The following is a 14,162-nucleotide window of genomic DNA, read 5'->3' on the forward strand; positions in this document are numbered from 1 at the left end:
AGCAATATATGTAAGCCCAAATATACAAAGCAAACATTTATAGAACTAAAGGCGGGAAAGATAACAACATAAGAGATTTCATCACTCCACTTTCAATAATGGACAGAACATCCTGTCAGAAGATGAATAAAGGAACAGAGGATATGTATACTATCACCAATATACCTAACAGACATACACAAAACATTCCACCCAACAGCAGCAAAATACAAACTCTTTTCAGGTACGCATGGAATACTCTCCAGAACAGATCACATGTTAGGTCACAAAAAAACCCTTAACAAATTTAAGAAAATTGTAGGGCACCTGGATGGCTTAGTCCGTTAAGTGACTGCCTTCAACTCAAGTCATGATCCCAGAGTCTTGGGATCCAGTGCCCCCATTGGATTACCTGTTCATCGGGGAGTCTGCTTCTCCTTCTCCCTCTCCCTCTCCCTCTGTCACTATCCCTGCTTGTGCTCTCTGTGTCAAATAAATAAATAAAATCTTTTTTAAAAAGTTTAAGACTGAAATAATACCAAGTATCTTTTCTCACCAAAACTAAATGAGACTAGCAGTCAATAAAAGGAAGAAAACAGAAAAATTCACAAATGCATGGGAACTAAACAACACACTCTTGATTAATCAAAGAGCGAAAGAAAAAAAATCTAAAAGGAAATTTTTAAATATTTTGAGACAAATAACAATGAAAACACAAGATACCAAAACTTATGCGATGCAGTAAAAGCAGCACTAGGAGGGAAGTGTGTAGCAGTAAGAATCTACATTAAAAAAGAAAGGAGATCTTAAATTAACTTTGTACCTCAAGAAACCAGAAAAAGAATAAACCAAACCAATGGTAGCAGAAGAAAGGAAATAAACATAAAAGCAAAAATAAATGAAATAAAAAGTGGGGGAAAAAATAAAATTAAGAGTTGGTATTTGAAAAGGTCAGGAAAATTGACAACCCTTCATCTAGAATAAGAAAAAGAGAAGATACAAATAAATTCAGAAATGAAAGTGAAGATATTACAACCTGTGCCCCAAAAAACAAAAGGATGTAAGAGCTAACTATATACAATTATACTACAACTGAATAACCTAGAAGAAATGGATAAATTCCTAGAAACATACAACTTACCAAGAATGAATCATTAACTGAAAATCTGAACAGACTGATAACAAAAAAGACTGAATCAGTAACCAAAAACCTCCCAACATAGAAAAGCTCAAGAGCAGATGGCTTCACAGGTGATTTCTACCAAACATTTAAAGATGAATTAACATGGGGCGCCTGGGTGGCTCAGTGGGCTAAAGCCTCTGCCTTCGGCTCAAGTCGTGGTCCCAGGGTCCTGGGATCGAGCCCCGCATCAGGCTCTCTGCTTGGCAGGGAACCTGCTTCCCCCTCCCTCTGCCTGCCTCTCTGCCTACTTGTGATCTTTGTCAAATAAATAAATAAAATCTTTAAAAAATAAAAAAAAAAGATTAATTAACACCAATCTTTCTTAAACTCCTGCCAAAAAACTGAAGAGGTAGGAATACTTCCAAAATCATTTCATGAAACCCTACCATTACAATCATACCAAAACCAAAGACACTACAAGAACAGAACATTACATGCCACTATCCCTTAAGAACATGGATACAAAAATCCTCAAACTATTAAGCAACAGAATTCCTTTAAAAGGATCACATACTGCGACCAAGTGGGATTTATTCCTGAGATGCAGGAATGGTTCAACATACAAAAATCAATCATGTTACAAACTACATTAGCAGGATGAAGGATAAAAATCATGATCATCTCAATATATATAGAAAAAAACATTTTGACAAAACCCAACACACTTTCATGGTAGAAACATGTACTAAACTAGAGATGGAAGGAAATTACCTCAACACAATAAAGGCTCTATATGAAAAGCCTATTGGTAACAGCATACTCAATGGTAAAAACCTGAAAACTTTTCCTCTAAGGTCAGGAACAAAGCAGGAGTGCCCACTTTGGCCATTTCTATTCAACATAGTACTGGAAGGGTTGGGTCCCCCAAAACTGGGTACCCCAATAATGGGTCCGTGATTAAAGGAGCGAGACTGATACAAAGCTAAGGTCACACAAAGCTTTATTTCTTGCCAGGCATCAGGAATCAGACTGACCATCAAACAGACCAGTCGGGGCCATCCCTCACAGAGGAGGACCCTCCCTGCTTTCCAGACTAACTTTTATAGAGCAAAGGCCATGTGGTCGGGCCTGGCCACACACAGGTGGCCAATGAGATTGTAACACACACAGGAAACTCCACAGTGATGCTAGGTGACTAATTGAATTACAATTTACCCTAGCAGACATTTGAACCAGCCTATCACCTAGCTCAGAAATGGCACCCAAAAGGTGCCCAAAGCAGGGGCCCATACTCCTTGGTAGCTAGGAGACAGTAAGCACCCCCACTGATTGAATACCTCCACCTGGCCTGACCCACCCTTGTATTTAGACTTTGTTACCTGGGACTGGTTTCCTGGACTTGCTTTTACATAAGTTGGGGGGGGGGGGGGGGACACACACAATTTAAGTTTTACAACAAAATGGCAATTCAACCATTCAAACGGGGTGGGGCCGCTCCGGCTGAATAGGCCCTTACAGAAGTACTAGCCAGAGCAATTAGGGAGAGAAAGGAAAAGAGGAAGAAAGGAAGAGAGGAAGGGACAGAGGAATGGAGGGAGGAAGGAAAAAAAGGAAAGAAGGAAAGAAATAAAGATCATCCAAATCAGAAAGTTCACAGATGACATGATATTACATGCAGAAAACCCTAAGGATTCCACCACAAAAGTTAGTTACAACTAATAAATGAGGGGGAGAAACATAATAAGAGAATTTAGAAACGTTGCAGGATTCAAAATGAACATTTAAAAAAACTGATTGTGTTTTCATAAACTAATAATGAACAATCCAAGAAGGAAATTAAGAAAACAACCCCATTTGCAATAGCATCAAAAACAATAAAGTACTTGGGGATAAACTAGTGAAGTGAAAGACTTGTATCCTGGAAACTACAAAGGACTGCTTAAGTTAAAGACACAAATAAATAGAAAAATATTTTACATTTATGGACTGAAAAACTATTGTTAAAATGTACATAACACCCGAAGCAATCTACAGATTCAGTGCAATCAATCCCTATCAAAATCCCTGTTGGGTTGGCGGTTCTGGGAGTGCAGGAGGAACAACAGAAGTGACCGCAGGGGCCCCATCTCCCAGTCCCCTCCCACCCCCTTCCTTAACCCTAGACTCTCCCACCAAAAGGGTGTATGCCCAGGTCCCATCTCCATAGGTAATCAGATACCTATGCTGGAAACAGGAGTATCAGGAGTCCTCACCCCATACCTTCCGATCACCAAATATGGATGTGAGCCCATGCCCTGCCTTGGCCCAATAAAAGACCCCCGCCAACTCCCTCCCACTGTGACTTCCCCCACTCCCCTTTCCAGAGTTGAGGAACCTCACCCAAGGGTGCCCACCTCCTCCCGGCGTGACTTTCCTGGCTCCCCTTCTCCTGAGCCCTGAAACTTCGCCGGAGAGTGCCTTAATAAAGTTTGCCTTGCACCCACTTTGCCTGGTGTTATGTTTACCTCACCTGCGAAACTTTACAATCCTGATGACATTTTTTGCACAACAAAAAAAATAATCATAAAAATCGCATGAAACCACAAAGCCAAAACAATATTGAGAAATAAATAAAACTGGGTACCTCACATTTCCTAACCTCAAAACTTATTACAAAGCTACAGTAATCAAAACAATGTGATCTTAGCACAGGGGAAAAGAGACCAATGGAATGGAATAGAGAGCCTAGAAATAAATCCATGTGTGTGTGGTCAATTAATTTATTACAGAAGAGACAAGAAAATACAATGGAGAAAGGATGGTCTCTAGAATAAATGATGCTGGCTTAACTGAGTATCTGCAAGAAAAAGAAGGACAATGGACCCTTGTCTTACACCATACACAAAAATCAACTCAAAATGAATAAAAGACTTAAACACAAAACCTAAAGCTATAAAACTCCTAGAAGAAAACATAGGGGGAAAACTTCCTAACATTGGTCTTGGCAATGACTTTTTGGATGTGACACCAAAACAACATGTGACAAAGGCAAAAACAGACAAGTGGGACTACATCAACCTGAACAGCTTCTGTGCAGCAAAGCAAACAATCAGAGTTTTAAAAAAGAAAAAGAAAAGAAAAAGGTAACCTACAGAATGGCAGGAAATACCTATAAACCACATATCTGGTAAGGGCTTAATATCCAAAATATGAGGAACTTTTATAACTCAACAAAAACAAATAAAAATAACCCAATGAAAAAGTGAACGAAGGAGCTAAACATCTTCCAAAGCAGACATACCGATGGCCACAGGCCCAGGAAAAGATGCTCAGCATCACTCATCACCAGAGAAATGCAAATCCAAGCCCAATCAGCTAGACCACCTCACACCTGTGGGGATGGGCATTATCCATAATAGAAATTCACATGTGTTGGTGAGGATGTGGGAAGACGGGAACCCTTGTGCACTTTTGGTGGAATGTAAAATGGTGCGGCCACAATGAAAAATAGCATGGAAGCTCTTCAAAAAAATTAAAAATAAAACCAACATATGATCTGGCAATGCCACTTCCAGGAAATTCAGAACAAGGACTTTTAAAATATACTGACAAGAGTCCATTAACTGTACGGTTGCTTTTAGGTACCTGTGCTAAAATGATGGTCTCTCTATTGAAATACAAACAAATCTTTCTCTAATATTTTAAGAAATATAAAGAGACTGTTTAACTTGTTTAATTTGGCACTGCTAGTTAGATTTTATTTATTTGAGAGACAGAGAAAGTATCAGCAGAGAAAGGGACAGAAGGAGAGGAAGAAGCAGACTTCCTGCTAGAGCAGGGAGCCTGATGTGGGGCTCCATCCCAGAACCCTGAGATCAATACCTGAGCCGAAGGCAGGCACCTAACCAACTGAGTCACCCAGGTGCCTCTGGCACTGTTAGTTTTCATAATGAAATACACCCAGGGACTTTTAAATAATATTTCAAAGAGGGGCACCTGGGTGACTCAGGTGGTTCAACTTCTGCCTTCGGCTCAGGTGATAATCTCAGGGTCCTGGGATCGAGCCCCACATTGGGTTCCATGCTCAGCAAAGAGTCTGCTTGAGGATTCTTTCTCCTTCTCCCTCTGACCTTCCCCCTGTTCATGTTGTCTCTCTCAAATAAATAAATGAATAAATCATTAAAAATTTTTTTCAAAGAATTGCAGTCTTTCAAAAGAATTGAAATCGGGATCTAGAAGAGGTATTTGCACTCCCATGTTGATTACAGCATTATTCACAATAGCCAGGAGAAGGAAACAACCTAACTATTAATCGATGAAAAGATAAAGACAATGTGATCTACACATACAATGAAATATCATTCAGCCTTAAAAGAAAGGAAATCCTGTCACATGATACAGTATGGATGAATCTTGAGGACATTATATGTGAAACAAACCAATCATAGATGGACAAATACTGCAGGATTCCACATTTATACCAGGTATCCAAAGAAGGCAGTCTTAGAAGAAGAAAATAAAATAATGATTGCCAGAGAACCTGGGGATAGGAGGGAACAGGGAGCTTCTGTGGGTACACGGTCTTACATGATGAAAATTTCTACACAACACTGTACCATATACCCAACATTTCGCTAAGAAGGTATATTTCATATGTTTTTCATACCATAATTTTTTAAAAATCAAGGGGTTGGTTTTTTAACACTCAGAAGAGTGTATGTTAAGTTCTTTTGGTTAAACAACTTTATTTTGGGTGGGGGAGGGGCAAAGGGAGGGGAAGAGAGAGAATCTCAAGCAGACTCCACACCCAGTGCAGAGCCCAACATGAGGCTAGATCTCACAACCCTGAGATCACGACCTAAGCTGAAATCAAGAATTAGACCCTTAACCAACTGAGCCACCCAGATGCCCCTCTTTGGGAAGTGTTTTTCTAAGGGCACCTGGGTGGCTCAGTCAGTTAAGTGTCTGCCTTCAGCTCAGGTCATGATCCCATGGTCGTGGGATGGAGTCCCACCCATATCGGGCTCCCCATTCAGTGGGGAACCTGCTTCTCCCTCTCCCTCTGCTTGTACACTCTCTCTCTCTCTCTCTCTCTCTGTGTCAAATAAATTAATCTTTAAAAAAAAAGAAGAAGAAAATTTTAAATCCCTGTGCATGTTTCATTATCAAAACTAACAGTGCCAGAGTCACCTGGGTGCTCACTTGGTTACGATGGAAGTGAGGCCCAGACGGTTCACAAAGTTAGTTGGTGGAGTCCATGTCTCAGCTCACTCCTCCACTCTACTTGGCAGAGCGAAAGCAATCAGAGATTCCAGACTATCTATAACAGGATAAAGAGCTATCAAGTAAGACTTCTCCCTGTAATTAGACAAAACATACAGGGGAAAACAAGCTGGAGAGACATAAACCAGCATAGCCCAGGAGTCAATCATATAAAGAACAGAATATAAAAATTTAACTCTGGATTCCATGAAAAACATCCACGTTGGGAACACTGTATAAGGTTACACAGAAAGCAGCCTGGTCCCTCAGACAGTTCTGTAATGAAAATCATGAGAAGTGCTATCTGCTTCTAAATTATGAGGAAGAAAAAGGGCTTTGCTAGTCACCTTAGTCATCAGATGGGAGAATATATAATTAATGTTTACAACTATCCCTCTTTTTTTAAAGGAATGAGATAGCTCGTACTTTACGACTATATAAAAGATACAGTAATAAATTAAAATCCACGGAAATAAAGATACTAAGTGGAAAGAAATAATTTAAGATGTGGTCATCTAGGCAAAAATCCAAAGTAATATCCGGTTTTCTTTAACTTTTCAGACTTAGGTTTTACAACACTAGATCTGAGGCACACAGGTACATTCCCAGTTTATATTTTATTTATGTCCTTCGATGAGATAAATGCTGAACCATCTTTGTGTAAGACTTTCTCCTGTGGGAAAAAAGGAAGTAAATTCTGTGCACACAAGTGTATTTGCCATTTATAAAACAGTGGGAAGAAAAGAGTATCATTAAGTCGAAGAACTACATTTTTATACAACAAAGAATGAATATACTTGAATGGCACATACAAATAGAAACATAAATGCATTCTTTAATATTTTAACACTGAAAGAAACTTTTAAAAATTACTTATTCTACAATTAATGTACATAATAGTGTATTATGCTTTGAACATTAGTTCATTCCACTTTCCCTACTTACTTGACATAATGGCTTATGGTTTTGGCTTATTATTTAAAGAATACCTTGGAAAGCAGTCCATTGACGAAATGCTGACAAGCTAATAATTTCTTTCACTGATAAGGAAACTGCAGGCATGGAGCAACGTCAAAGAAACGCAAACAGTACAATGTTATTCTTCTGTGATGCAAATTATATTTGCAGCATAACCTAATTAATAACCGGCCTCAGGTCTTGAAATTTAACATTTGAGAGTCAAACAAGGCCAAGGGAAGAAATCTGTCTAGAATAATGAAGGCCCCTGCTGGGCACTCTTCTATTTGTGATTCTCTCTAGCCTTATTCCAGTCCAGTGTGAGCGTCTGATCTACACGGACTCCCCTACTTCTACACCTAACATCTACTGAACAGCTACTGTGAACACTCTCCTAAACATTTTATAGAAAATCATGATTACCATGGTGTTTCAAATGGCAAAAGTGAATCTCATGAAAGCCAGATAATTTGTGCAAGCTAACAGGGCTGGCACATGCTGGAGTTAGGCCTGGACCAAAGCCACAACCTCCAAAGCCCATGTACATGTCACTCTGCCTTGCAAAAAGCAGGGATAACATCTTCTTCTCCTTTGTATCTCTGATTCACAGCATACTATAAAATGATTTCAGAAAGCATAAACTATTCCTAATTTACCTGCTCTGATTCCATTCAGCAAGATGGATCTTGTAATAGTGTTAGTTATTTGATTCTATAAACAATTATTTTAAAAATACCACTTGCAAAGTAAAGGATTTAAGGATAGTAACTCTGACCAAATTAACATAGAATTAGGAAATATATCTACTGGGTAAATGTTAGCAGGATATCAAAATATTACCAGCACATCCATCAGAATTTGAAGTAAGAAGTTCCAGTACATAGAAAATCAGGTCAACAACACAGAAGCTCCAAGTATGGAAAAACAGGAGAAATATCACTAGACCAGAAGCAGATAAAGTCAAGTATCAAATCACTTAAGGAGCTTTAAATCCTAGGAGAAAAGAACTGTGATTTTTCTCTACCTAAACTGGATCTCCAGGTTAGTCTCTTAGCCACCTGATTCTTCATTATCTCTCAGAGTTGGGGACAATTCATATTTTTAGAAAATGGTATAAAGAAAACTTAAGTTAAAAAGTAATGGTTAGTCACATAACTAACACGCAACCACCGGTGGGAAAAAGAAGTATAACCACCATTAATTTTTTCGATTGCTAACATTTTGACAATTCTATAAATGGTAAGTATAATGACTGAATTCCTTTAAGTATAAAATTTCCTTCCTGAGCAAAACAAAACAAAGTAGGTTTTACATTTCTATCTTGATGAGACCTAAATCTTTGTTGGGCTGACCAGCAGAACAGAAGTTAAAAGCCAATGTCCTTTATGTATAATGTGTCTATTTTTCCTTTCAATTAGGTGCAGTTAATTTCTACTGTTGCATCCATCACTGGCAATGTGTTTTACATCAGAACTGGAAGACTGAGTCTGAATGCCCTCCAATAATTAAATATAGCTCAGTTAGGTGAGCACTTATGTAGTAAAAATAGAGAGAGTCAATGCTTTTGAATTTAGTAAAATATTAAACTGCTCAAAGATCCCAAAGCTATGAAAGTGAGGTCAATTTATTGGGATATGAAAAACTATGGACCGACCATGTAAACGGGGAGCCATCCATACTACATTTGAGAAAAAAACGATTAAATGGCCAACACAAGTTGGCTGAATATAAAGTATGACTCTAATCATCCCTCTTCTTCAGTGACAAAAAATCCTTTGAAGATTAAGTAAGTAGTAAATATCTTATCACTGTGAATTTCATATAAGGGCCTTAGTCTCAAATAAAAGACCGACCATGAAATAGGGTCTGCACGAATAACGGTAAACAAATGACCTTATTAGAATGCTTTATTAGTCAAGAAGGTTAACACCCAGGATGAAATGAAATTAATGAAAGAGGCCAGTAACATAGAAAAGGATTGATTTAAATTTCTTGCAACAATGAATAAGAAGACTGATTCCACTGCTTGGAGTAGATGGTGGACCATTAAGGAATGAAAGAAAACAGACTTAGCAAACTCCTATCGTGCATGATCTCTACATTAAGAAAATTGTTAGACTAGAAAGATAAAATGAATGTTAAAAGAAAATGATGGTAACATTCATGATAGAAGCAGACAGTGCAAACAAAGAGGGAAAAAAAAAAGATTGATCCATGAATGGTGATAGAAAAAATGGTTAATAGGGAGGAGGGATCCTAACACATCACTACGCAGGAAAAAAATTCCAGATGGATTCAAAAATTAAAATCAGAGAGAAATAATCATTAAGAAACCATTTACATGCCACTACTAAGAGTTAAAACAATGAAAGACTACTAAGGTGGATACAATTTAAGAAGAATATTCCAAAACTAAAAAGAGCTGCTGAATTTAAATCCATTTTAGCACAACAATAAATTCAATAACAGTTAAAAGATAAAGATAAGGAAATCTCTCAAGGAGTGAAAAAGTAGAGCGAGGGCAATAGGGGAAGAAGATAAGAAAATTATGAGATCGGTATAGGGATTCAGGATGCAAATAAGAGAATTTCCAGAAAGAAAAAAACACGGTCAGTAGAGGGAAAGAAATTAACAACAATATAATGAAAAACATTCCCCAGAATTCAAGGACTTGAATTTCCAAATTTAAGAAAAGCCACCAATTATCCAGCCCAACACATGAAAATGGAAAGAGCCCAAAAGTCCACTGACTGAAGAACGGATAAAGAAGTGTGCGTGTGTGTGTGTGTATACACACCATGGAATATTATTCAGCCATAAAAAAGAATGAAATCTTAAAATGATGTGGATGGAGCTACAAAGTATTATGCTAAGTGAAATAAGTCAGTTCAGAAAAAGGCAAACAGCATATGATCTCACTCATAAGTGGAATTTAAGAAACAAAACAGGTGAACATGGTAGGAGTGGGGAAAGAAGAGGCAAACCAGGAAACAGACTCAACTATAGAGAATAAACTGAGGGTTGCTGAGGGGAAGGGCATGGGTGTGGGGGGCTAGATAAATAGGTGATGGGGATTAAGGACATTTGTTGTGAGGAGCACCAGTTGCTATAGGCGGGTGATGAATAACTAAATTCTACACCTCAAAGTATATATAGTGTCAATATATAACTATATACAGTTAACACTATATGTTAACTAACTGGAATTTAAATAAAAAACTGAAATAGGGGCGCCTGGGTAGCTCAGTGGTTTAAGCCGCTGCCTTCGGCTCAGGTCATGATCTCAGGGTCCTGGGATCGAGTCCCGCATCCGGCTCTCTGCTCGGCAGGGAGCCTGCTTCCCTCTCTCTCTCTCTCTGCCTGCCTCTCCATCTACTTGTGATTTCTCTCTGTCAAATAAATAAATAAAATCTTTAAAAAAAAAAAAACTGAAATAAATATATATATATAAACACACACACATATGCACATAATATATATATTTATTTTATATATTTTATATATTTATAAGTTATATATATCATATATAAATTACATTTTATATTTTTTATTTTATTTTATTTTTTTTCACATCAAGGCACATCACCATGAAATTATCAAGTACCAGGGACAAAGAAGATCCTAAGAGCTTCCTAAGAGGAAAAATAAAAACAAAACTTAGTTCACATAGGGGTGCCTAAATGGCTCAGCTGGTTAAGCATCTGCCCTCGGCTCAGGTCATGATCTCAGGATCCTGGGATCAAGCATTGCACTGGGCTCCCTGCTCAGCAGGGAGCCTGCTTATCCCTCTCCCCACTGCTCATGCTCTCTCTCTCAAGTAAATAAAATCTTTAAAAATAAATAAATAGGGGCGCCTGGGTGGCTCAGTGGGTTAAGCCGCTGTCTTCGGCTCAGGTCATGATCTCAGGGTGCTGGGATCGAGTCCCGCATCGGGCTCTCTGCTCAGCGGGGAGCCTGCTTCCCTCTGTCTCTCTCTGCCTGCCTCTCCATCTACTTGTGATTTCTCTCTGTCAAATAAATAAATAAATAAAATCTTCTTTAAAATAAATAAATAAATAAATAAATAAATAAATAAAATCTTCAAAATTAAAAAAAAAAAAATTGGTTCACATAAACATATACCCAGGAATTCAGTAAGAGAATAACTGTGAATTTCTCTACACCGATATTATAAGCTATGAAAGAAAACAAGACAGATGGGGGGCGGGAGGAATGGTTTCTAGCCCAGAATTCCACATCTAGCCAAACTAACCCAATACCTGCCACACAGGAAAGCACTAGTTTTTAGCTATTACACACACACACACACACACATGCTCACATGCACACACATAGAATTATCAACCAATTATTTGATATTCTAAACAAAGAATGAACAAATTCTTAGGATGCAGATTCCTTTCCCACAAAATATGGGCAAAATACATAAACCTAAATCTCAGAGAGAATAAAACAAATCTAGCATCAATAAGAACTTTAAATCTCACTATTAATTTTTAAAACTAAAAATAATATTCTCACATACTGAAGCTTAAAATATTTTAAATTATAAAATGTATGTAAAGATACAGTATAACAGACATTCTCATATAATTCTGGAGGACTAAAATGTGACACAATGTTCCTAAAATGAAGAATTTCAAACTTCATTTAGAACCTTCAGCTCCAATCTGAGATCTGCTTCAAAATAACATTACAGAGTTGTCAACTGTGGAGTAGAAGGTAAAGAAGATACGGAACACTCATGTAATAACCACCAAAGCTAAGGGATGTGTATGTCAAGGCTATTATATTACTCTCTCCACTTCTGAATATGAAGCTTTTCCTAACAAAAAGTTAAAAATCTCCTAATCTCATATTTTTTCTACATAAATGTATTTTTAAACAAGTCAAAAATTCAATAAAATTCACTAGATCTCCCCAGATACACATTAATACATATATGACAGCATGTATTATTTTTGTCAGATGAAATCAACTAAAAAAGGAAAACAAAAACATCTATATTAAAAACCACCAATACTGTGTACAAAACATGTTCCAGGAAAAAAAAAAAAAACATAATTAGGATTTTTTGTTACAATCGAAACAAAAAGGGTGAACAGAAACAGAACATTCTGTGTTCCTGCACCACAGAAAAATTGCAGACAATAGGTATCTTAAGATATTTAAGGGGCTAACACATGAATGACAAACCAGATTTGTTTTATGTTATCCTGAGGCCCAAATCAAAAGGCATATTTGGAGTTTAATTAAGAAAAGGAGTTTTTTGTTTTTTGATTTTTTTTTTTTTTTAATACAGAGGGCTGCCCTGAGAAGCACTAAGTTTTCTTGAACTAAAGGTATCGGATAAGACAATGAGAATGCCTTACTTAGAAGATGTTTAATGTATATATTCAAATTTCAAAAAGGAGAATAGCAGAGAAAATTATAATGATTGATTCTGGACCTACTACTTAAAAAATAAATCATAACCCAGCTTAATCAAAATTTAAGTAGGTATTTGTGCACAAAAGAGTTAACATAGGAGGCCTGAGACTGCCAACCTTAAAGGACTTGATTGCAAAGTTAGCCTCTGAGTGGGATCCTGGAAAGTGGATTTTCTAAGGGTTCCTACTACCATTCTTTACTGATATGACTGCACCTAAACTATTTGTACAAACACAGTAAACTGAACATCGTACCTACACAGTCCCCAGTAAAAACCTTGAGCACAGAGTCTTGCATGTGCTTCGCTAGCAGACAACCCTTTACCCATGTTATCACAATTCTCTGCTGGAGGAATGAAGTGTAGCCGGGGCGACTCCCTAGAATAGGACATGCAGAAGCTTGCACCTATTTTCCCCAGGACCTTTAGCCAAGGAACCTTCTCCCTTGCTCATTTTGCTTTTTTACCCATTTGTGGTAATAAATCATAGTCATGGTTTCAACTATATTCCAAGTCCTGCCACTCCTTCTAGCAAATCACTGAACCTGGGGGTCGTGTTAGAGACCACTGACCAGAATCATCCTATATTTTGCTTTAAAAACAAAACCAGGGGTGCCTGGCGGGGCTCAGTGAGTGAAGCCTCTGCCTTAAGCTCAGGTCATGATCTCAGGGTCCTGGATTGAGCCCCGCATGGAGCTCTCTGCTCGGCGGGGAGCCTGCTTCCCCCCATCTCTCTGCCTGCCTCTCTGCCTGCTTGTGATCTCTGTCTCTCTTTCAAATAAATGAATAAACTCTTTAAAAAATAAAATAAATGTTTAAAAAAACCCAAACACAAACACAAAACAGCAATAAAAAAACTGTTACGTAGATTTTTAAAAGGACTAACTTCTAGAGTCTTACTAATATCAAGAGTAACAGCAAACTTTTCCTGTGAGTTATATACTGAACAAACAAAAATATTTGAGGGTTGAGCTGTGTTAGGCTTTAATGATACAAGAAAAGTCAGTCCCTGCTCTGAAGGAGTTTATAGTCACTTAAGGAACTAACGATTAGAATCTCAGTCACCACTGAATCAGCCAAACTCAGCTCCAAAGATTAGAAATACAGAAAATAGTTTCTAAAGACAGAAATTAAAACATAAGAACAAGAAGAGAATTCAAGACCGTCTTTGATAATGTGTAAAACACTACCTAGTGTAACAATGACTGCTTTTTCTTTTTCAGAGGAAGAGGGAGATCCCAGAGCTGGGCTGCCCAATACAGTAGCCACGGGCCACATGTGGCTATTTAAATTTGAATTTAAACTAATGAAAATTAAATAAAATTAAGACCACATTTCCTCAGCCACACTACCCAAATTTCAAATGCTCACTAGTCACCTCTGGTTACCGGCTACCATATCAGACCTATTAATATTCTGTGGAACACTGGTATC

At 37.7% G+C, this 14,162-nt stretch overlaps 1 protein-coding gene across 4 annotated transcripts in view; it reads right to left on the minus strand.

The window, feature by feature from the left end:
• The window catches only part of FOCAD (focadhesin), a 304,328-nt gene that overhangs the window by 161,921 nt on the left and 128,245 nt on the right, over positions 1-14,162 (minus strand). The gene's annotated exons all lie outside the window — the stretch shown is intronic.

Source organism: Mustela erminea, chromosome 12 (assembly GCF_009829155.1).
Source record: "Mustela erminea isolate mMusErm1 chromosome 12, mMusErm1.Pri, whole genome shotgun sequence".
Taxonomy (NCBI): domain Eukaryota; kingdom Metazoa; phylum Chordata; class Mammalia; order Carnivora; family Mustelidae; genus Mustela; species Mustela erminea.